The sequence below is a fragment of the Colius striatus genome, chromosome 5, assembly GCF_028858725.1.
Source record: "Colius striatus isolate bColStr4 chromosome 5, bColStr4.1.hap1, whole genome shotgun sequence".
In the NCBI taxonomy this organism is placed as follows: domain Eukaryota; kingdom Metazoa; phylum Chordata; class Aves; order Coliiformes; family Coliidae; genus Colius; species Colius striatus.
The window spans coordinates 14,773,350-14,800,146 of NC_084763.1; the positions used below are offsets into that span (position 1 = coordinate 14,773,350).

General features: G+C 35.6%; 1 protein-coding gene across 1 annotated transcript in view; it reads right to left on the reverse strand.

Moving 5' to 3' along the window:
* Positions 1 to 26,797, reverse strand: part of ANO10 (anoctamin 10) — a 123,977-nt gene that overhangs the window by 73,940 nt on the left and 23,240 nt on the right. The window lies entirely within an intron of this gene.

Genomic DNA, 26,797 nt, shown 5'->3' on the forward strand with positions numbered 1-26,797 from the left:
TAATTTCTCTTGGCCAATTTAACTACTGTTTACACTCCAGTGCATCTTCAGTTTCTGTAGGCAACATAAAGATCTTGACCTAGATTTTTTAGTAACCATTTATCCTCTTGTCTAAGCCTTGAACTTATGCATGGGGTTCCTAAGACCTGGCATAAGCATTACCAGTGTTACCAAAAAAAAAAAAAAAAGGCAGCTTGACAGCCAGACACAAAACAGGGAGCTGTTGCCTCTACCAACACCAGTTTCAACTCTAAAATTTGGAACCTCCTGCAACAGTACTTTTTTTTCAGCACTGTCTACAACAAAATCCTATATCACATTTTATTAGCTACCAAAGTCTAGGAAAATAAACTTAAGGACATTTAATTTAGCTGCTCAACTATACATTGTCACATAGCTTTGCAAAGTTGTACAGAAATAAAAATGCCTATGTCTCAAAGTCTTTTCTCTATAAATTAATTCAAACTATTCTTTTTTTTTTCTGCTGAAGGATGCTGTTTTCATACAGGACAATTCATACATCTGTTCAAACTTCCCCTTCCTTCACTAAAACTTATCAGAAAATCTCAGCTGAACTTTTCTATAAATACTTTCTTTAAATTCAGAGGTAATAATAAATATGTAGAAAGAAAAATGAACACACAACATAGATGATTCCAGTAAATACAAAACCTTGATTTAAGTATTTTCCTTCTCCAAAATTCTTACCTTCAAACATCCTGACTAACTACAATGAATTTTTTTTTTTTAGATACAAATCTCTTTTAAGCAGCACCATGCAGAAATGATGAATACAGGTAACTCATATTGCACTGCTGGGTGATACAGTGAGTATCGCCTCTCAAGTATAAGCCACGGGCAGAACATTCCAACACCACACGTAAATGAGGCTATCCAAGCATGTTAATTCAGTGCATTCATTTTAACACACAGCATTTGATAAATTTAGAATGGGAAAAACTACTTAACAGTTCCTTCATCAACTGCTAAGGGTAAATATTCAGACCATAAGTCCAGTAACTCCATGCATTCCTGTGACAGACACTCGGGTCTTTACAAAGATTGACAGGTTCCATGCTGGTCTGCTTTTGAAAGTAGAGCATAAGACACTTTAAAAAAATCCATGATTTTCTTGTCACTTCGTTAGTCAGTGTTTCCTACTGAAATTAGATCCATCTGCACATTATTAGTATGGTAAAAGACTAACATTAAAGTATCTAAATGCACTTGATTCTATTGACTTTTAATTAAAATCAACTAAATTTCTATTAAGCTTCCAAGCAGCCCTTACACTATCTCATCAAAAGTTTAAATTGTCCTCCTTCTATCTTTAGCCAGGAGATACGACAGAAGATAATCCTCTTAAACAGGACAAAGCAATCATACTTAGCTGTAAAATAACCACGCAGCTCTTAATAAGGCATAAGTTAGCTCTTATGCCAAATTACTTTATATTTTAATAAGCACTGTAGCATGTTCAGATAAGAATGTTAAGTCAATTGACCTCATGCTAAAGATATATATTTTGCTATAAGTTGTTTTCTTAATTTTTCTTGAATTAATATAGAGATAAACCAAAAAATAACCATCATCTGCAAAGACAAAATTGACGTGAAGCCCAATAAAGCATCATGCCAACATATGGAATAAAGTTTAAACTGCATTCCTACTTACTGAAACTCAGGTTTTATTGCTGGTTTGGTCAACTAAGTTCAACTAAAGAATCCACATCTATGACTTCAGTAGTTTCATACTAGTTGCAATGATCCAAACACATCTTACAGGCAGAAAAGTTCCAGGCTGACAGTACAGGTTGTGCTATGTTAGAAGTATATGAACATTTCCACAAATTAAAATAATTAAATGTCTTTAATTTTGTTTAATTTTCTGCCTGGCTAGTCTCTTTTTCAAAACCACAAATATTGTGTGTCAGAACACTAAGTAGACAAGGAAATTAAAACATTATTTTTCTATTTGAAAAAGAAAGAAACAATGCAATAACAAAGACAGCTTTTCATTTCTGAAAACTACTACTTCACTGGTAACTTTGAGAATGAGCAATTTCTAGAGACACCCCTCCATCCCCCGCATTCTTCACAAAGCAGAGACACCAAACAATACATTTTGCTCTCTGCTCTTCCAAGTATCACACAAGAGTCTCCATCTGATATCCTGTGCATGTTTACTTGAGCAACAGATGCCATAAATATATCATTCAGATCTTAATGTTTAGCTTCCAAAGAAAAAAGAGGCATATGTACATGAGTACTCTGAATTATGTCACACTTGTACATATATATTGTTGAAATTCTATACCATTGTAGCATATTTGCCAAAAAAAAGTCATTAATTCACTCTAAAGCAGTACGTTATGCCAATCTATAAGGCCTTGTTACTTTTTAAGATAAGGTATGAAGGCTAAGATATATAAATAGTGTATATAGAAACAGACATAAAAACAAAGGCATCTGTCACTTGGGAAACGGAAGGAGGAAGGAAAGTAGAGAAGCGTTTGGAGTCCAGCTTCATGAAGAAGAAAACACAGAAGTTCAACAAAAACCATGAAGCAAAGTTAGAGGGAGTTATTACTATAAACATAGTTTTGATAACAATAGACAAACACAAAATTAATTTTAGGGCTGTCTGCAAGGAAAGCAGCAACTCTAAAGTTCAAAATGTTTAGCTTACATACAAAAGCACCATAAATGTCTATTTAACCTTTATACCTCCCCCAAGAGAAAAGTCATTTTAGATAGCTACATGAGAGGTTAAATATTTCTTTCTGGAATTAACTGCCATGTATTTACCTGAATGTCAGTTTGAGCAGTGTCAGTCTCACTTTCCAGATCTTGAATGTCACATTGTTTCTGGCTAAAGAATATTTTATAGCACACTCTTCAGCTCTAGCAGTAGTCTAGAAATACAGCTTGACACAGATCCAATTCTCTGTCTTCACCACATACCCAAGAAAGCCACATGTACTTTCTTACCTTACATTTCACTACACACTACAGAGACTACAGAAGCAGGTATAGAAGTAACAATAAAGCATTTTAAAAGGCAGTTTATTGTTGCTAATGTTATTACATGTTGATTTTTTCTTCTAAAACTGAACCAAGATTGCAAGTATACATAAAGGCTCCCCATTAACTGATATGTTAATGCTGTTTTTAGCAACAAGAGAAAACACAAAGGAACATCATTTATTGCAGAGTAATAGATGAAAGCTAATAAATGTACTGTAATGAATCATCTCCTTTCATGACCTCTCATATACAAGCTACCAGAGTCACAGTAAGCATTTGCTCACTGTTTAAGATAGGTTTTTCTTAAGCTTCCCTTTCTTCTCAAACTACAGGAGAAAAACATACTATAAGGTAGCTACCTGGCAGTACCTAGCACAAGTTCATGGTTAAAAATATTTACATCAAGTAACTTCTATTTTTTAAGCAAACTTTGAGATGTGGGAGTAAACTATGTTATCACACATAACCACAAATTTATTTTTCTATTATTGATTATTCCTTCAGACATACAATTGGGAGAGACCGTTAGAGTAACTGTTCAAATCACTATTTGCATGTCCATTTAAATTTTTTGGCATCCATTCCCTCTCAACATAAATACTGATCACATACTCATGCAATAAAGAATAATCCTTTTGACCAATTCCTCTAAACATTTCTGTAGCTTTTGTTACAAGCTACTTGAGTCACTTCCTTTGATTGGATGGACAGGGCGGATAACCACCAACAGTTTGTCATTATCTGACAAGAAAATAGCTTGAAAGATGACCTTAAAACTCTTTAAGGGTTAAGATCTAAAGGTCTAAAATAGTTCTATGATCCTGTGAAAGCCCGTTTTCTGAGATCTCCAGAGGAACCTCATGCATTTTGAGAAAGTCAGTGTTAAAAGTACAAAAATGAAAAAAAACTCCACATCTTTTCAGAAAGGACTCCACCCACACTTCTTTATGCCATCCAACTCAGATTCTACAGTCTCCAAGCAGCCCCAGCCTTTCCCCAGAAAGTCTAAATTCTCTTGCCCTCAGATGCATCTTACTCTGTGCACGACCCTTCCCTCTTTGCCATTTCGCACTTTGCACCTGTGCTCAGTCTCTGCTCAAAGGCACTGCTCAGGAAAAGGAAGTCACTGCTGCAGAAGCATGGGAGCCATTCCCCTGGCTTCCTGTCCTATACTCCAAGTTCATTCTTCTTTTAACTTTGTTTCTGCACACCAAAACAGGTGTAACTTCTCAGTTCAACTTGCATAGCTCTCCATTAAAAAAAAAAAACCAAACCAACTTACCTGCCCTGCCTAAACCACTACACTCTAGAGAAGTTAGTGTTAACAGCAGCATCAGACTGCAGATTACCCAGGAAATGTGTGCTGGAGGAGCTGTATCTTTGCCCTCACCTTCTCAGTGTCCTCAAACTAGCCTTTCTTCCTTTGCCCTATCCATTTGACAGTGGTTTTAAATTTGAAGAATGTGGATACTGCTTTTATAAGGTTATGAAAATGATTGTTATTGTGTTTCTTGAAAACAGAACATACAAACATCCAACATCCTGTCTCTGGAAGAAAGTGTGGGAGACAAGTGGATAATGAAAGCTTCCTGCAGTGTACCTCTAAGCAAACCACTGCTTCAGGACTCCTCATGCCAGAGATTGTACCTGTATCTTTGGGTTGGTCTTTTCATTCATGAAACATTTTGAAAAATGTAATTGAAAACACGTCAGTCGTTCCTTACAGCCTGGTCATTGCACAGTTTCCCTCCTAGAGGGAAGCAGACCAAATAAGCTGTTTTTGCCAAAAAGCTTTTTTTAACCCTAAAATTTACTCTGTATATGTATGAAGTGCATCTCCAACCGTGGGATTCATTCTAACTGCATCTTAAAAAAAACCCACCATATTATCTTTAAGCAACTATTGCAAGACAACTTTGACAGCCTTGATCAAAGATAGCATTTGTTCCATCATTAGCTTCCTTTAAAAAGAGATGGACTTGCACAACAATGACTTTGTTCTCAAAGTATCTTCTAGATGTTAAGATAAGAAGACCAATCTGTGCTTTAATAAATAAATACATTAAATCTGAACTGCGGAGGAAAAGAGCAGCTAAATTAACCCCACTGGGCTTCTCAGCTCTGTTGTTTTGCTTGTTTTGTTTGGTTTTGTTTGCTGTGTGTGATAAATATTGAAACATTTGGCTCAAAATACTCCTGAGTATACACAGGAGACTTGCAGAGCCAGTTCAGTGTCAAGCAGAGGAAAAGGAGAGTAAATGACATCCCGTCTGCTTGTGCAATTTTTTTTTCCAAATTTTGCTTCCCACAGTTGGGATTTAAAATAGCATCCTAGCTGCATTATAAAAGCAACATTGTAAGTTCACAAGAATCTTATAATTTACCACACAAAATGACTTTACATCGGATAATTACAAAGAATAAAGTGATTGCTTTGTACCAAATTCTAAATCCATCATTACACATTTTTCCACATACTTTAAATCAAGAGGAGTAAACACGCCTGAAAATGGAAAATGAATCAGAACGCTGGTCTTTGTCAGATTGTCTTTTTGTGCTGAGGCAATTTTCCACACTGCTGAGATAATACAGCAACTTATACAGGATCACTGCCTACTTTGACCCAGGATTAAAACATTTTTCTTCATTGAAAACACATTACAGGTTCAAAGGATCATCAGCCTAATTTTGTTGTATTGCAAAACAGTGTGTTTGTCTAAATATGAAACATGTTTTGTCCTATGTGCACTACTTGAAAAGCTTTCAATATTGAATGAAAAACTGTCTAAGTGCTCTGATCACTTTCATATCAAGTCACTATAGACTCATACTTCTCCATTGAGCAAAATAATTATTTTTGCTTATTCTGGCATTGTAGCTATGTTATCACTGATCGTAAACAGACACCTGTTAAAACTATTTTAAGTCGACTTTCATTGAGTTTGTTTTCCACAGCTCAAACATCCTGTCACTAGGGAAACATCTGTAGGCAGGAATGCAAATTATCAACTACGTGTGAGGAGGCATAAAAGAAGAATTAAGAATTTGCTTTTGTTTTTCAAAAACTCTACAATTGACACACAGTTACCACAAGGAACACAATAAAACTGGGTTTATGTTGTTTTTTTCTCCGTTTAGTGTGTTCCTTAAAATCCTCCCAAAATTATCATTTGTCAGAATTCAAACACATTTTCCAGCTTAGTGCTGATCTGGACTAAAATCCCCAAGTCCCAAACAATACTGAGGAACTTCCAAAACCCATCTAGCTCCTGACTACAGTTAAAATGCTAATGTGGACAGAATGTAAAGCTCTACATCTAAGTAAGGAGAAACTGCTTTAAGTTCTGAGTATCTTTGTAAAAAAGCATGAAGAAAAGGCAACTTCCAAAACAATGGAATGTATATTATAAATGTTAGAGCTTGTCTAGTCAAGAAGTGACTCCAATATGAGACAACGTATAAGTTCATATTTCTGGGGTTACTTCAGTATAATTCCCTGTAGGTATTTTTCTTCTAATCCAAGAGCAGATTATATTGTTTTGGAGGTCTGTTAGGATTTTAGTTCATGCCGGATACTGGTATAATTAATGAATCAATAATTATAACGGTATCATTTTGACTTCTTCAGGCTAAAACTTGGAAAAAAAACAGACCATCAAAAAGAAAAATGAAACATTTGTTTAATTTTTAAGGTAACAGTATTTATCCAAATTTTATCTTTTTCTCATTTCAAGAATCTTTTTGGACACAGAAATAGATGTAACATTTTGATTTCTTCAATATTAGAAGCTATTTTAAAAGAAGCATCATAATAAACTTAATATTACAAGCTCAGTTCACTGAACTGGAAATAAAAAAGCTATGAGGTAAATATCTGAAAAAAAATAAAATATCCCTGTACTGAGCAACAATTATGAACAATTGTCAGTGAACGTAACAATACTGTGTTCCGGGATGTAGTCTAACAAACTGTGTAACATAAAATTAAGTCACTAACTTCTTTGTGCATATTTTAGCTACCTAATGGGATTCAGAGTTTTCAGTATATGTGGTTATCCAGAAAGTACCAAAAGTATTCCAGGCAAAAGTCTGAGTTCCTCATACAAGAGAAATAGTTAAAGTACAATTGCAACAAGAAAATAACAAATAATTAATAAAAATAATAAAATATGTGAAGAGTCTCATTCAAACTAAAACTGACTCATTTCTTCCTGCAGTAACATATATTAGTCATTATAGAATCTTACAATGGTAGGGGTTGGAAGGGACCTTTAGAGATCATCTAGTCCAACTCCCCTGGGCAGTCTGTGCCAGGGCTCCCTCACCTCAACAGTGAAATAGTTTCTTCTTGTATTTAAGTGGAATGATTATCAATGTGAAATGACAGATTAGAACTTGAAACACTTGTTTAAAAACTTATTTTAAATTATCCCTTTTTAGTACTCCCAAAAGAACATGCTACTATTGAGAATGTATTAATATTTTTCCTTTAACCCTATTGCTCAGACATCTGCATTTCTGCAGGCAATCACCACTCAGCACAACAGTGTTAAATGCAATAATGCAAGTGCACTATACACTGAGAAAATCCTAAGTACAAAAAAAATTAAATCTACCGAGTCAACATATTAAGAAAATAAAGGATGAAAGTTGCGGTTAAAAAAAATAGTGCCAATTTATGTTGTAGGGAGATAACTCACATATGGATTGTAGCATTATCTTTCTCATTATAAACTCCATTTTCATAATTAGCTCTGTCCTATAAAGTGGCTCTTCAATCCCACTTGCTATATTTTCACTTTGCTAACAGGCTGTAAACGTACTACTTTTCCTTTTTACTAACCTCGGATAATTAACCATCAGCTTGCAAACATATACGTCTGTCTTGGAGATGGGGGTGGTTTTTCAGTTTAAACAAACTAACAATAGTATGCCTATTTGGAACTGATACACAACTGAGTCAGCCAGAGTTTTAACACAATGTGCATGATTAGAAATAGGAAATAAAAGCTTATCAGGCTGCCCAGAGGGGTTGTGGAGTCTCCTTCCTTGGAGGTCTTTGAGACCCGCCTGGACATGTTCCTATGCGACCTGATCTAGGTGAACCTGCTTCTGGGGGGGGGGGGGGGGGGGGGGCGGGGGTTGGACTAGATAATCTCTTAAAATCCCTTCCAACCCCTATCATTCTATGACTCTATGATTCTGTGATCAGTTAGGTAAAAATAGCTTGAAAATCCATTAATATATGAAACTAGATGAGCTTTTTTTCTGTTCTGTTCACCACAAACATGATCCTGTTCTATATACATTGAACTTTTCACATGTATCAACATTAATATCATCACAATACTGCTCGTGGAACTATAGAATGCTTTAGTAATTGAGTATTGATTTGACCCAATATTTGAAATATTTTGTAGTGAATGCATGGCGGTTTTCAATTTAACGTACACAATTAAACTGCACCTCTAATAAATACATTTTCAAAGTGCTGCTGCTGAAGATCTGATGCAAAGCTACCAAATAATCTAACATATGAAAGGGTATTATAATGAATTGTTTCCATGCAATAACAAATCTTAACTCATGATTAATTGAAAAGATATATCACCTACCTAAACTTCCTATACTGTTCCTGCATACCAAGTTCTACAGCCACCAATATCATGCAAACTACATGGATCATGCATTGCATAGTACCTCATTTGATGATAACTATACATTTTCCACCTATGTCAGCATCCCAGCCTTCTCCAACTTTTTCTTAAGGGTATCAGGATGTTTCTATGCTCATTATTCTGAGATGGCCTTTACAGAATTTGAACTTGACCCATTTCAAGTTAGATAAGCAAGTATATAAGATTTACAACGATTCCTTTTGACTTACAGATACAGGAGTACTCTCACAGCAGATGAGCAGAGAGCGGAAAACACAACTGGAAACATGCAGCTATTTGCAGACAAAGAAATTTGTCCTTAGACTTATTGCTAGAGCTATGAGTCAATAATGTTGATCACCTCAGGCACGGGTTCCATTCTACAGAAAGACAGCATCAGCTGCAAATCCCAAATAAGACAGTTAGAATTATTCCATTATGCAAGTTATATAAATAAGGAATTTCAATTCCTCATTTTTCTTCTACCAATACATAGATTAATGCTTAGCTCTGGTAAAAATAACCCCATTCCTCAACTCCAGCTTCCTAACTCACATATTCGGAAGTTCACTCTCAGTTTAAACCAATTTTAAGAATACAGATCATACATAAATTGATTACTTTTGTATTACAAAATAGAGATGTCCTTATGTGTATTCACACAAGAAAGCATACTAGAATTAATTATAAAAATCAAAAGTATTTGCATTATTTATTTTTTACAGTCAGTTACACTTTAGTTAATTTAAGGTAACTACAGCCAATATAAATCAGTTTTACCAAGCAACATGGCAAACCATCAAGAAACGAAAACATCATGCAAGGACAAGGCAAATCAGTGCTTTCATTTACAATGTGTGAATCCCTCAAGCAGGAAAACCAATTATCAGATAAAAATAGATCAGCACACAGCCAAGAGGGCTTCAAGCTCACTGTGGGCTTGAATGAGCACTGACCAAAAACACTCTCAAAACCAGAACACAGAGTGGCAGAAGAGGTCATATAAAAGTTAGGAAAGTACACATTTGCAAGTGGTTCCAATGCTCTCTGGTAGTAGAAGGCAATAACACTGCTATGAAAAAGCACAAATACAAGAAAATCTTTTTAAGGAAAGTAACATTCCCTTCATATCTCAGATAAAAGAGAAGTCTTCAAAGAATGCCCAGCACCCATGGGATTCAACATTAAAAGTGCCTCTCCTGCACAAAACAAAGACGGGGTTTTGCTACATGTCTTCATAGACAGAGCTGTGAAATCTAGATTTAAATATGCAGAGATTCAAAACCTGAAAACATATGAAAATATTTTCAGAAATGAGAAAATGATTTAGGCTATTAAGGGAACATCTTGGATCTGGAGGTAGGTCTGGACAGAATTTTAATTTGGGAGCATTTATTTACAATTGGATAATAAACAGAAAACTATCAATGTGCTAGAAATTAACACTCAATGTCTGGCAAAACAATATTCCTTAAAAGACACAAATTAGTAACTCTAAATCAGTTCTAGATTTACTTTGCACTTACTGTAAAACCTTGGTATTCTCATTTACAATATTGAATTTATTCTTATTTTTGTTACTAAAGTTTAAACTGTAAATGGTAAAAAATAAAGAGTGGCTACAGCATGGAATTAATTTACTTGTGTAAATTACAATGTATATTTCTGGAGAGACTTAGAAAGTTAATATATGCCTTAAGAATTATAGCAAATTATTAACTGATACACAAATATGTCTTAATTATTCCAAATGTAAAGTCTTTGATCTGATCCTTGCTTTCTCCTACCCCTTTGTAAAGTTCTGCACCTGATGTTCCCTACCTACAAAAAAACTCCCAGGTATTGAAATTACTCATATGTGCATTTCATTTTGAACTTCTCTTTTTCTCTTTCTCTCTCTTTCCAAACAGCTGAGGCTGACAGAGTAACAAGCTCTGTATCTCTCCAGTTCATGGAAGCAAGTAGTATTACCCCAGTATACAGCAGTGTCAAGAATCATTGATAAACAGATTCTGGTTCTTCCTGAACCAGTATTTCTGCAGACTGGAGCTAGTTTGGATTCTTACCATTCCTATAGTTCTACATTTTCTCCTGCAAGCCATTATGGGTCTGTTCTCTACTTTTCTTCTCTCAGACAAATAGATAAGCTGTCAGACAGGGCAACTCTCTTCAGGAATCAAACCAGGTTCACAAATAACAGTGGCCAAACACCTGACTTGCAAGGCAGCAATAAGAAGGATTTGGTATTTTTAATCTTTTTGTGGATGCTATCAATCCCTGACAACCTCAAAATGCTGCGAGTCCTTTAAATACATGACCATATGGAATTTCCCAAATCTAGTTTGTAATCAGCACCAAACTGTCATTCATATAGATGATCCTTGATATAAGGAATATCTGTCCTTTCCATTTCCTCTAGCAGGATGGGATACCAGCCCTTCTGATTATCTCTGTTTATTTCACAGTTATTTTAGAGTGGATTGAGGAGGCATGTTTATGTTATAATATACTGAGTAGTTAGGGTCAAATCTGTTTCTTCTCCCCTCATCATCTCTTTTTACTGAAATACTCACAAACAGTTTACATTCTTCTATTCAGTATTTGTAACTGTCTCTTCTGCTCTGAAATACAACCACAGGCATTGCAATAAACATACTGAGAGGTTATCTAGTTACAGCAGCTTTTCTTAAAACCCTACACATCCTCTGCCAATGTGCAACCATGTTTATTTTAGTTCTGCTTTGTAGTTTTGCTAAAGACATGGATAGTGGTTCACCTCTAAAATCATTACTCATTCATTTGTATTTTCTGACTGTAGGTTGGACTTTAATAATATTGCAATTCAACAGTTTTGTTGGGCACTAAAACATCACTTTTTGCAAAGATAAAACAAAAAAGAATATTGTCATTATTTCCTTTTCATATATTCCAGTTGTCTTAAACAAGGTTTAGACATACTACCTGGCCCTGTGCCCTGTACTCACATGTTTGCTTCTCCCTCTCCCTCTAATGAATCTACCAAATCTCTTTCAAACCACATCAGACTCTCTTCATGCATAGCTATTGATATTAAATGCATCAATAGGTAACAGAAATTCAATACGTGCTGGCCTTCAAATTATAAGCACAACTCTTCTAGGTCATTTTCACCAAGCCTCAGACACACTTGCTCTTTACAATCTTGCTGAAATATTTCATACAATGAAAGTACTATTGTTCTTTTTATCCAGAAAGCTACTGCTAAACAAAAACATCGGGGATGGAAGATTGCTGTTATTTGTATTTATATTCAGACTGGTTTTACTTCCAAATAAAGCAGAACCACATACTTTTGATTTACAATAATAAAATTTAAAACTATATTTTTAATCATAGCAATTTGAGAATTTTAAGAATTCTTACTCTTAGAATATATTAAAAACATACTGAGCTAAGTCTAAGAGAAGTGGGATCACCAACAATAAACTATAATCCAAACAAGTTGGCTTAGCATCCATTAGCTTCAGAGACGATGCTGCAGCTGCCACAGCAAAAGCAAAGTAGCCAGCCAAGAGACCAAAAAAAGAAGCCAAAGAAGAGGTCAAGGCTTGGGAGTCAGAACTTGGCATCTGGGTCTTACAGCTGTCGGAGACACTCATGAGAGAAGTCACTGTTATCTACAGTTTTTTGAAACAGCTGGGAAACAGGAAGAGGGGAAAAAACCCCACCCAAATCTCTACCTACATGTCTCAAGAGCGATACATGCCACCATGTGTTTCCTCATAGCATTGTGATACTAAGGCACTACACCAATCCAGAAAAGTATCATCTGCACAGAAACACGGTATTGTAACAGCACGGAATGTCAGACTTACAAAGAGATAGTTACTTCTGCAAAAGAAAGAACTCATTTTTTTCCGAAATTAATTTTAACTGCATATACATGTAAAAACGCAAACCTAGTAGCACTTTTTGGGAAAGCTGTCTCCAAAGATACTGTGCTCACAACCCAAGCAACTGCCAAACACTGTTTCAAAACAAAAGAGAGGCTCTTGGAAAGCGCCAAAAGAGATGTTATATTTTGCCATTACAACTCTGGCTTTACAAAGCAAAAAGAGGATATTTGTACCAGAGATCTCATGGGTGCTGTCAATGAGGCACATTCTGTACTAAGTAGATTCCCAACAAAATATCTTGCATGCTATTGTGGATTGTAAAAATGAAGAAACGTTCAGCTGTGATGAACAGCAAAAAAAGCCACACCTCAAAACATTAGAAACCAAGATAATTCTATTGATGTCAAAAATGCACGCTTCTGCCAATGAAGCATGCAATGAAGCATAGGTGAAATAAACAGCAAGACTCAAAAAAATGTAATTTGATAGAATATTTTAATTTATATTCTCCAATCTATTCTTGCTCTTTATCAGTCTGTATGTTTAGTTGTAGACTGAGATACAATCTCTCATTTCATTTTCCGAGTTAAGAAGAAGTAGCTAATTCATCACACTCTTAAATTTGAAGTCTGATATCCATCTCTTCAGTATCATACTCCCATATGTGGAGCTGCTTCTCTGTTTTTCTTGGACTCTATGACCAACCAGAAAGCTGTCTCAAGGCAATCTCTTAAAGCAGACTTTTCACAGTTATACAAATAAGCCCTCTAGTGGTAAAATAGTCCTGAGATCTGCCCTATTCAGACTTTCTATGCACCTCCTCTCCAGGATAAAAACATTACTCTCATAATATCTCCTAAATAAAGTTGAGCCACTAATGGCCTATCTACAGCCTCTTCTGAAAGCTATTCATTAAGATGACAAGTTTACTTTATCTTTAGTATGAGTGTGTGGCTTGGTTATTAAATCCAGGGACAAAAACATAACAGTCAAAGAACAGAACTATAAAAAAAAAAAAAAGATACGAAATTAATTCACCATACTGTTAGAATTATCCAGATTTTATGAATTTTTAAGAAGTAAACAAAATATTATCATTTCTTAACAGAAGACTAGCTCACTATCTAGTTTAAAAATAAAATAGCTGTATTTTAGGTCAGCAAGTATGGGCAAAAACCTACCATGCACATGCTTGACCCCTCTCTTTACAACAACGATCCTGCAAACTCTTATTATATGAACAATGGTCCCAAGGGCCAGCAATTCTCAATTGGTACATACTTCCACAAATTCAGCATTTCTAATGAAACAGAACTATCTGGTGTTTGGCCAGATCAGAGGTTGGGGCATCCCTTTTTCTATAGTAGATAGTAACAGGACAAGGGGTAAAGGGATGAAGATGGAACACAAAAACTTCCACTTAAAAATAAGAAAAAACTATTTCATTGTTGAGGTGAGGGAGCCCTGGCACAGGCTGCCCAGAGGGGTTGTGGAGGCTCCTTCCCTGGAGGTCTTCAAGACCCACCTGGACGTGTTCCTATGCGACCTGATCTAGGTGGACTCGCTTCTGCAAGGGGGTTGGACTAGATGATCTCTAAAGGTCCCTTCCAGCCTTACCATTCTATGATTCCATATTTTCAATGACGCAAGAGCTCTTGGACAGTACCTTCCTGTATTTGCAATCTCACATGCTGTTATAATGAAGGAGACCTTGTAGATGAGGTCACTAAACACTTTGTACAAAACAGTGCTTACCCAAGAAGACCTCAGACTTCCTTTCTGTTCTGAGTAGGAATGTGCATAGGAAATCATGACACACCACCAGCTCACAGAATAGAACCCTGCCTTTTCTCACTGGGCCAAACCGACAGCCTATCAGGTAGAATTTAACTCTAACACCACAAAACTCACCTTTCAAGCCTGTGTAGGCCTTTTTTGTGTGTTTTTTGCCTCTCGTGAACACTTTTTAACAGACATCCCCATACCTTTATATAACACAGTAGCAGAGGATGAATAACAACTTTGGTTATAATGTTTCATAGCTAGAAACCAAACTTTAATAATAAATGTATATTTCTGAAATTCCTTGCAAAACCACTCACAAATGAAGCCTTAGTGAAGAAATGCATATAACCTAAAAGGTGGGCTCACAAGCAACAATAAAAGCAAATATAAGTACTCTGACAAGCCTTACAGTAGTTGTGTCACTCTCCAAACACTCAAAATCAAATAACTGAATAGGGAAGCACACAAGTGACTGGAAAATAAAAGCCGTCCAACCATAATCACTAGCAACTGTCAAGCTGGAAGGACTATCCCACAGAGGTCTAAAAAGACCTGTGGTGGGTCACACCATAGTTCAACAGTTTCATTAACAAATTTGGTGACTGAGCAGGAAAATCTGCTTAAGAACTGCACATATGTTATCAAGCAAGGAGAAATCCAAATGCTCTGAAAAGCAGGATTAGAACTCAGTGATCCTGAAAAACTCAAGGAATAGTCTCAAGGAACAAGATAAGATTCAGGAAAAATAAACAGATATACACTGAAAGGTATGTATCACCATTCAGAAAAAAAAAAGATTCAGTATAAGGTTATTGTAGAAAAGACAAAATCCTTTTGACATGCTAAAAGGGCATCACATACAATACAGGACGTATCTAAACTTTTTAATACTCAGAAGCAGTGATACGTACCAACTTGCATTTGGTTTCAGTTATTATAAGTTAAGAAGTAGAGATAATTCTAGTAAGAACAAAAACTAATATTTTAAAATAACTGACCTGTAAGGAAGAGCTGAAAGATCTGAGCTCATGTGATTTAGAAAACAGAACATAGGAATATTATAGCAGTTGAAAAGTCACCATGAAGGTAACAGTGAGCAAGTACCTTTCTGTAGTACTCAGCTTAACCTGCACTGGGGAGATTTTGGTTAAAAGCTTTTTAACTACAAGAGTAAATAGTTAATGAACGGCTACTCTGGCAGGCTGAAAAAGCTCATAACCTCACAAATGCACATCTCCTGGAGTTGGTCATGACTATATGATCCTGGTTCAGAGGAGGCAGAGAAAAGTTAGGTAAGCTGAATGTAAAGGCAGGGTCCACAAAACACATTGCATCTTCATTCCCTAATCAGACAGACTGGGAGAGCTGTTAGACTGTACTGGAGTCCCTCCACTTTGACACACACCCGTGTTTTCTCCTGATGAAAAATAGGATAGACAGGAGCAGAGAGAGAAGGATGCACATTTGAGTCCATTCTAACAAAGTCAAGCTTTACTTAAGGTAAACATCCAAACATTAGGTAGCTGCCTCAGGCTCTCCACAGTTTTGACACTGATTTTCCAGATGTAGCTATAACTCTGTAATACAAAGCACATTAGAAAGGTACAAATGGCAAAGGGAAAGTTTATAGCTAGAGATGTAGTATGCATGAATAATCTAATATTAATTTAAGTCTTGACTTTTTATCAAAAAAAATTAAAATCTAAGTTAGCCACAATTACTTTGTGAGATCAGAAGAAGCATTTGTCTCTTTTTACAGCTTCCAAGATTATGCTATTGCTCACTGTATCTCTGCAGCTCGTATGTCTTCAGAGGGAAGCTGAGCAAAGCAAGATGTAGCTGCAATTAGTAATACAATGTGACATTGCAAATGAATCTGGATTCCCTCCCCCTTTTTGTTCAGTGTTTCTATTAGAAAGGCAATTCTTGCATATAGCTTCCCTGGCTAAAATTTGAGAAATGTATCATACAGTAGCTGTATTTAGTCTCACACTTAAACTTCAGAAGACATTTTACAATGCACAGCTTTTGATTCATTGCTGTACAAGTTTTGTAGCTAAACTGCGTAACTAAAGATCTAAGAGTTTTACCTACATGGAGAAGGGGGACAGTAAGCTGCCATTCCTGTTATTCACTCCACCTTTAGGGACAGGAAGGGAGAGGGGACAGACTAAACAGACTAAAAATTCAGTGGATTTGGAATGTCTTCTTTCAAAGACTTATACCAGAATAAAGTTGTTTTAAAACTGTAACAGAACATCCATATGACGAGGTGCATCCCTAATGTTTCTTCCTCAGTAACTGCTATTCTTTACTTCTCTGGGTAGTTAAAGTTATAGCATAACTATCACCACACCTGAGGTAGGTTGGAAAGCCTAAGCAACTTGCAAGATCCCTAAAACTAGAAAAACAAAATGGTAGAAGGCTCTACCTATACTCTGCAATTTCACAACTTGCAATTCCAATGACACTGATACAATGCCCATGCAGCTGTCAAAGAATCAGAATCTAAATATTGCGTAGTAAAAGCACAGTTAAATATTGTGCTGCATATGGCTTTCAAGATGTGTACCAAAACAGTCCAAACTAAGTCCTAAAGAGTAGATTCACTCATCCCTCTGACATACCTGAAGTCAGTTTTATTTGGCTGTGGCAGGACCATTCAAGTTTAGGAAAGACCAATTCATGAACCTATCAATGGGACCACTGTCCCATTTCACTTTTCAACCTGTTGATCCCATTTTCACCACTGGCTGTGCTTTCTGCTCTTAAGGGACAGTTTGCAGTCAGAATTTAGAAGTAATTACAAGGAGTGAAACAGAAACAGGAGCACTTATAGGAATATTCTACAGTCTGAGTTCTGGACTCCTTATTCACATACAAGGAGCTAATCTCAAATCCTCTGTATATACACATTTTAGGCTTTTTTAATAATGTAATATATTTTTTTCCAGAATTATTCTGTTAAATTGGCACAAAAATCACTAGAGAGATGTCACACTAATACTCAATATATTTCTCCTGCTTCCTCCTGCACTTCCTATAATTATACAGTAAATAAAGCAGGACTATCAAATGCAACCAGTGTTAAACTAATTCTTCCATTTTTTACAACATACTATTCTTCAAGATACGTTAATAATTTATCTGTTACAAAGTACTCCTGCTACAGCCATCACTTTGGTTTTTAAATTAAGCCTTTCAGAAGCCAGAACAACAAGAAAGTATTTAAATTCAATGACTTTATCTGCTAAACTATAGTAGTAAAAGTTTAAACATTTCCTTTAATAAACTTTTTATTCCCATTTCACTGGATTTTGAAACAAGTTTCATTCAGAATTTGCAATGGTTACAAACTTCCAAAAGAAAAAACAACACAAACAAAAAACCACAACTGAGATGCAGATCAACTCCAGGATCACAAACTTCCATATTTCAAGTTCAATAAAAGATAGCCTTATATTTGGTACTAGTTTATCTGTAACGCCTATACCATGCACACAGTTACTTTTTAACGTACGACAAATTCTCTGACTAAAACTAGCCTTGATCAAACATATTATGGTTTATGAATTCTCGGTGGCTTCTAACTGCATCTCCTTTGTATTATTCATTGTTGAGATTTAGCCGATTATAGGCATGCATTAGAAATCTCCCATGACTTCAAAAGGACTGTTCAAGGTATTAGAATAGAAAGCAGCAGCACACCAGACAGCTTGCACACTGACATAGTTAATGAAAAAATCCCTTCAAAAATTACACATCATTCCACTAATTTCTTTCTTCTGATCAGAAGAGTGAAATTCTAGATTGACACTTCCTTCCAGTGTAAGATAAAAAATCACTGCAAAAATGAAGTAATTAAACCTTGCTTCTGACATTTATTTTACAGTATGACTCATGGCCATCTTCAACCTGCATTTAATAAAATATTTTCACAGAGACTATTAAAAAAATAACTCTATAGTACAGCCTTTCAGGCCAGTACTGTGTTTTCTTGAATACTTTAGAGCTGCAAAATCAGTTGTCAGTTAAGCATGTCAAGTAGTTCTCCGCACTGAAACAAACTAAAGCAAGCAAGCAAAAGTTGTTTTTTTTTTTTTAAATAAGCACAGATTTTAAAAATGTTTTGGAACTTCTAAAGAGGGCCAGGAGGGGAAAAACTACAGCAACAAGTTTAGCTCATTTTAGATATGAGACTGTAGAACTCATGCTGCATGTTTCCAATAAATGACTACTAACTACACTTACAAGTAGGTGTGGAACAAAGTCAACATCATGAATACAAAAGTTGATCCAGAAGGCTTTACACTTCAAACCAGAGTTATAGCAAAAGAAAATTTAATCAAAGCAAAATCTACTGCAATTTGGTAAGTGGAAAACATACAAGCAATAATAATATATCACTAAGATTCTCTGAAAAACAGTGTTTATATGTAATTGACAATACAGAGGCTTCCACATAGGTTTCTTCCTGCTATTTGAACAGAGTTTTATTGATCTCCTGTTCTCCGTCTCTCTTATATCTGCAGCTCCAAACCTCACATTTTCTACCTTTGGATTCCCTTACCTGCTCATAGCCACTCATTTTCACTTTCAGTCATCCGAGGATACAAATGACAAATTGGATTTATCCTCCGGTGCTACACACAGTTTAAAAACCAAGCAAGCAACCAACCAAAACATATAACCTTAGACAAAGAATAAAGCTTTGAGGACTGGAATAACATCACAGCCCCTAGAAAGAATGTTTCTACCAACAACAATACAAAGAAACATTACTGCAAACGCATCACATATGTATGGAAATAGGATACCTATAGCTCTACCTTTTCTCTAGGAAATGTCATTATTCAGGCTTGTGCTGGAAGCTACAGATTTCACATTTGCTGAAAATTATTTAAATAATTTAACTGAATAAACAAAATATATTATTTACAAAACAAAACAATTCAGTTCCATGAAATGCTAAGCCAACCTTGGAATGGTTGTGAAGCCATGACGCTTTAAATGTTCACATTAACTTGCCATTAAACAATTAATTTTAATCAAGTAGGGGGTAAACAATGAAAATTAATAGGTATTAACTTGGCTTTTGTCTGGCCACTCAACATCCAACTGCTAACAAGTACATGCTGATCAGGCTTCAGCTGGAAATACATATTAAAGGAAACTTATTGTAGGAAATACAAAGCTAAGTGGATTTTAAAGAGTCATGAAAGTCTGATTCTTAGGAAGTTCCTTAAGATGTCTTGTAATTGTCTCCAAAGATCTGTTCTCTATTCACTTGCCCTTTGGAAGTTTTGTCATTTTGGCAGCCTTGTAGAGTCCCAGAGGGAACAGAAAAAATATTCTTAATCGTGTGCTGCTGTTCCAGGTTGATACTTCTAAAGTACTTAACTATCCTAATAAGGAATATGCTCTCTTCCAGGAAGAATTTCTATGGTATCTCCCCCATCCAACTTTCCAAATATATGCATGTTTTAAAAATACAGTATTATCTACCAGATAATATTAAGTTCACGAGGAATGGCCTAATCCCAGAATCACAGAATCTTAGGGGTTGGAAGGGACCTGAAAAGGTCATCTAGTCCAACTCTCCTGCCAGAGCAGGACCACCTAGAGTAGGTCACACAGGAACTCATCCAGATGGGTTTTGAATGTCCCTTGAGAAGGAGGCTCCACAACTCATCTGGGCAGTCTTTTCCAGTGCTCCCTCACACTCAGTCTTCCCTTGTGATTCTTCAAAATCTCTTACATTTCAGCTTGTACCTGTTGCCCTTTGTCCTGTTACTGAGCATCACTCAGATGCTCCATCCTCCTGACATCTGCCTTTTATGTATTTGTAATCGTTAATGAGGTCAGCTCTCTGCCTCCTCCAAGCTAGAGAGACCCCGCTCCCTCAGCCTTTCATCATAAGGGAGGTGCTCCCATTTCTGCTTCTTACTGAAGGGGGCCCCAACATGAGCTAAAGCTTGTTCTTGAAAGATCAGGTCTTTTAGCTAACTATCATCTGATACCTTTATAGCTCCCTGTTCCTGGCTTACAGCAAGAAGACATTTGTTAGCATTGTTTCTACTACGACACCTCCCAGGTTTTCGTTCACAGTGAGAGGGCTTCCTGTGACACCAACTTCATAACCTCCACTATGTCAAACCCACACCAGCAGCATTCAATTTAAAATTAGAAATCCAACTGAAGAAAGAGCAGAGAAAAGCTGGAAAAATCCAGGGCAGAACCAATGCACACAATGATTATTTATTAAGCCAAGACTACATTAACATTAGTTGTTCATCTTGCTTTTTGCTATAAAATAATAACAGTTCTTTTGAAAAAGTAGATATGCCATTGTATAAAATCATTGCACACTTTCAGCTCTTGCCAGCTCATTCTCGGCAATGAGACAAGTCCTAAAAACATTTACTGCTTAAAAACATTTACACCACAAATCACCAAATCCTAGGAATTAATTTTGAGGAAGCAGCACTATACAGTCAGCTGTGCTAATATATCCTTCCCTCTGCTGCAGAAAGGATTCTGGCCTAGGTGGACCCATGATTCCACCTAATTCAGCCATTCCATTCCAAATACTTCTAGTTCAACTGAATCAAAGAAAATCTGTTTTAAAAAAGTAAAGCTATATGTCATACACCAAGTTTGACCTTTATAATCAAACATGTATTTAAAGATAAAAATAACATTCTGAATTGCATCTCTCTAAAGCGAGGGATAAAAATTACTGTCCAAATACAATTTTCCAGTTGGGGTAGACAGAATAATGAAGTATATAAACATATTTCAGTTATCAGAGTTGATAATGCAATAAAGTTTCTTGCTGTCCGACACATTACTACACATAGAAACATATTCAATACATTTCAGTGTTTGCAACATGTTAATTTACCTGTGTGATTATTTTTCAACTTCAAACATAGTAAAGTCTGAAAAAGGAAGGGTTTGAGAAAAGAACAGAAAATAAAGAAGAATAAATTAAAATGACTCACAGACAGGAAAATGCACAAATGTTGGGTCAAATTGAAACTTCGAAAAAGCCATTGGGTTATTTAAGGATAGATGCTAATATGCATTTTCATTTCTATACTACTAGAAAGCTATGGAATACAATCAGTAACTACAAACTTACTAGATCTTTGAAATTGTTTATTTTCAATTTTTCATTCTGACAAAGCTTTTGCCATTAATCTTTACTATTCAAACTGACAAGAAATGTACACTAAATCAGAATGAACATCTGAAAAGAAAGGCAATAAAAAGATCCCTGACAAATTTTAATTTTGGAACTAAACATATTATATAAAATAAACATGTCAATAAATGTGTGTTAACGTACAACCAGCAAAATTCTCATTTTTTTAAAACCCACTGATACAGTCCCAGGAGTTTGGTCAATGGCAAGTCTTTATAAAATTATTCACACAAATTTGTAAATCCTCCCACATTTGAAAGGTTAAAACTCTCACTGAGTTAAGAAAAAAACCCAGTGAACAATCTGTTTCCCTGTAACCATTCTATGAACTCTGAAGAATAACTTATGTAAAATATTTCCTAAGTTTATATGCAAACTAAACTTACTATTTCAAGAATTTTTTGCACTGTATTGTATTAAAAATGAAAACATACACATCAGATTTTTAAAGGAGGCTTTTTGACATGAGTTCTTAAGTACAAGTATACATATTATGTATATGTTCACAGCCGAGGGAGAAATATTCTTGAACAGAAACAGTATATTAATTGAAATCACCAGTGGCTTGGATTAACCTTTTTTAACATTCAGAATTAGTAATGATGCAGAATTATTCTATGAATGCATACATCAATGAACCAAATAATTACACAATTTACATAAAGCATATTTTACCACTTACCTTAAATACAGATATTTAATTGTTTTCATCATAAGTACAAGAATAGATGGGCCTTGGCTGGGATATCTGTTTCCCTAAAATAGCTGTTGAGTAACACTAAGTATTTTCTCAAAAAAGAACTGCAAAGCTGTCAGTAAGGTCTGTACTTTACCATGAAACATTTCAGAACGAGTCTTATGTGTAGCTTCCTAATAAATACTTATTCATTATAGCTAAATAATCAATTATATTTTCTATATACATTTAACTATTAGGTAGAAACTTAAATCACAGGAGACTTACCAGTAAATATTACTCCTTCCATTTATTCCTGAAAACTGACAAACTCCTTGGCTTATAAACAAAACACCCTCCCACAGTGTATATGTACAAATGTAAGCATGCATATCAGTATGGACACTGACATACGAAAGAATTAGCACATGGAAAGGCAGATATCTGGAGACAGTTGCCAAAAAAAGTTTCAGCAATCAGAAATTTAGAGAACTGCTCCCAGAAATTATTTCCAATTAAAGGGCAAATATATTGAGGACAGAAAGAATGAACACATCAACTAGCACAAAGATGTAAGGGGATAAGCCCACATGCACTCCTTGTTTATTTAAAAGTGTCACTGCAAACTTGGAAGACAGACATTGTAAAAATGGAAAGGACCTGTTGGAAGGCCGCCAAAACTACAGATTGAAGAACCTTACATATGAAGAAAGGTTGCAGGAACTGGGTTTGCTCCATGTAGAAAAGAGAAGGCTTGGGAGGGTGAAGAGGGTCTAATCACAGTCTTCCAATGCTTAACAAATAGTTTTAAAGAAGACACCCTCTTCTCAAGGACACATAGTGAAAGAACAAGAGGACACAAGCTACTTCAGGGAGATTTTTCCTTGCCTTAGGAAAAAAAAAAAATCACACAACTATATCTGTACCATGAGAACAATTAAATAACAGAATAGTTTGCCCAGAGAAGTGATGGGCTCTCCCTCACTGAAAGTATCCAAGTCTTAGCTTAGTTTGACAAAGACACAGACAATGTAATCTGGAGTCCTGCTTTCAGCAGAAGGTTGGACCGAATAATCTCAAGAAGTCCCTTCCAAACTAGACTACTCTCTGTTTCTATATACGTCCAATGTGTAAGTCTACTCTGTATATCTGCTAAATCACAAACTCCTGAATTCTACATGAATAAAGCTATTTACTCCATACACTATATCACACAGAACCATTCCTCACCTCCACTCCGTCAGAATGGAGTCATGTACTTTGTTGCTAAGACACAAGCCAACTAGTCGTGTCTCTTAAATATAAAAATCACACCTTAATCAGGGAAAAACAGATAGCACTGAAGTCTGTTGCAAAACATGTAATTTTTTTAAAGGGAAAAAGATGATAATTTGGACTTAAAAAGCACCTAAAATAGATTTTGCTCAAAAAAACGGATTCAAAAGATCTTCAACTGCACTCAGAATGTAATACTTAATAATTTGCAAATTTATCTAGAAAGCAAAGTATGATGATGCCTAGAATCATGATGAGGATGATAAATATTCCTTCTCATCTACTAGAATCCAAATGGCTTGCTTCTGGTAGTGTTTCACAGTTTGTTTGGCACATCATTTCAGAAATAACTGTCAGTTTTACTACTGAGCTGACCATGTGTTGGGACCATTAATAGTACTCAGCAGAAGTTCTAAGAGCTTTCGCTGTAAACCAGGAAGACTCTGATGAAGAAGTCCACTTAATAAAAATAGAACTCTAGAGAAAAGCAGATGTACTAGACAACTCTCAACCATTTTGATTTTGGATCAGCTGACACTTTTAAACATTCCACCATTAATTTCTCAGCTTTATTAACAAGATGTGATTACTTCTTTCCTGTCTTTGACAAATGGACTGTCAGCTCCTCCTCATCCAGAAAAAATAAAACTTAAGAAAGGGTTACCTCCCTTATTCCACTCCATGACTCTTGCAGAACTAACTTTTAAGCATATTTTTGTGAAACCATGAAGATCTATTTCAAATCCTATGAGGACTCCATGAAACCAAATCCTCGTGGCCCGATTGTTTATTAAGCGGTGTTTACTATAAATAAGCTACTCCCGTCTTTATACTAGGGTTGTCATTTCCATCTACACCAGGGCTGATTACATTCTTCCTAAAATCATATTTGTACACTGTAAGGTCAGATTTTATACTACAGCTATCAAGAGGGCACTCCATTATTTCTTAGTAATTCCAAGTTAATCCCCTAATGCCTCAATGTGACGTAAAACATTCAGGCAAATTGCACCTCTGCACATAAAAGCTTCTCATTAATTTACCACATTTAGTGCTGGATACACAACAAGTTGCTTTTGGAGATTAGGACACATTCACGTTAAGCTGTACTTTACAACTATTGCTTCAAAACACCCTTAATGATATACTGTTTAAAAAAAAAAAAGAAAGAAAATCACTACTAAGAGTTGTATATACAATTGAATTCTTGGACAGAACTTTCGGAGTAGTCATGAAAATGATTTAATTAGCATTCTCTAAATTTATGAGAGTCTAGATCAAAAAGAAACAGTCATTAGGAACAAAACTTTTCAATAATTTCCAAAGAAAAATAAAAAGCACTGCAGAATTAAGGTTATACCTTGTTTTAACCTGCTCCCCCAACTATTCACTAGACTTCTTCAGAGTCATTTCCTCTTATTTTCAAATCAGTGTAAGAAGTCAGAGGTGATCTGGCACAGTTTCACACAAGCAGACATGAAATGGCCCACTTTGCACCTGTGGTTCATAACAGAACTATGTGTCTACGGTAAAGCCCAAAGAACTAAACACACTATGGGATGTAATTATTTTAAAACTATATCCATAATGGTTTATTGTTTCCTGCTTTAAGGACATTCACCTACTTTTTTTTTTTTTTGTTCGAAAATGGAACTTGCTGCACTCAGCATTCATCCATAAGTAAAAGAGGGCAATTTCATGATTCTGCTCCTGGTTCAAATCACGTTGCCATGGAAGCAGATGTTGGATTGATGAAAATAGGTCAACCGTTCAAAAAAATAATCACTGTTTTAATACTTAAGAATTATTATTTTATTATTTTAATGCTTACAAATATTTATTATTAAATGTTCCACATATTATTCTATTTAATTAGCAGTTACTTTGCTCACATATTATGTATTCCCACCAAAAGTGTGGACAGCAGTAGAGTTAGTGCTGTAGGGGATGAGTACATAATGCTTTGTAAGATTATTACACACAATTTTTCATTATGTCTGTACTGATTGATGTCAAATGCTGTCATATAAACATGTTTCCATTTGAAGAGTATTATTATTAAAAATTATTGAAAGAAAGCTTTGCTTTGGTAAGAACAGTGCTTTTTGTGTTTAGCTTTGCATCACACATACATAAAAATTCAACTGGAGTCTTAATTACTTCAATCTGATAAAATACTTAATGACAGCTAATATTTAAGTAGGCTACCCCATCACTTGAACATGTGAAAGTATACATAGCATACTAAAATAAATCTGCATTCCTTACCATTTTCACACACTGCCTGCTAAGCTGCTCTCAAAATACCATAAGCACACTGTAAAATTCCCATCTTCACCTGCACAAAACACCAGAAACTAAAATAATTCACCTGTATCAAGTGTTTCTGAATCTCTACTAGGTGATCTAAAACGCTGTTCTGTCAACACTCTGACACATTCAACAGAATATTTTTCTACCTCAGCACTGATGTACCAGCTCCTATAGACTCAATATGATATATTCTGCTCCTGAATTTTTCTTTACAACTGAAATGTACAGTTTACTGATTAATAAATATAGTAAAGGTGCATGGGAATACTGTCAATACATGAGATTCGTGCTTCCCTCATGGATTAGGGGATCTTCCTGTAGATGAAGTAATGTCTATAAGAGAAAGACAGTAGTGCAGAAGATCCAAAAATTTAAACCAGCACAAAGCTATAGCACTACTGTGTGTCTTCCACAGCCGCCTTTCACAAGTGAACTGGGTCAGACAGCTTCTCCCAGATCAATTCCCCAATCTGACTCATCATGTACCAGATATAAGAAAGTGCCAGTGTAACAGATAACAGCCAGGGAATAGATGGCCAGGAAGCGAACACAAAATCAGTTCCATCTCTTTAAGCTGCCATAAATCCATATTGCTTACATCTAGCCACACAGTTTTCCTAATATGATCTCTCTGGACATGTTGTCCAGTAATCTATTATAGTATTACATTTAAATTGCCTAATTACTTTTACATTAAAATACCATACTGAGGTTAATTCAAATGTTCACACGTGCATAACAGAAGCATACATCAGGCTGTCTGTAGACTAGAACTTCAGTTAAAGCACCTGACATGATTCATATTTAGAGTTAACTCTGTAAACATTAAAGCTTTGGAAAAATCCTCAAAGGAAGCTCAGAATTCATTGCATAACGCTTTAACACCTGTAAAAACAACAACAAAGTAGAATGTGCTCCTGCTGCACCTATAATAGGCAATGCAGTTTAACAGCTACAAATAGACAACCCAGAATTTTTGCCAC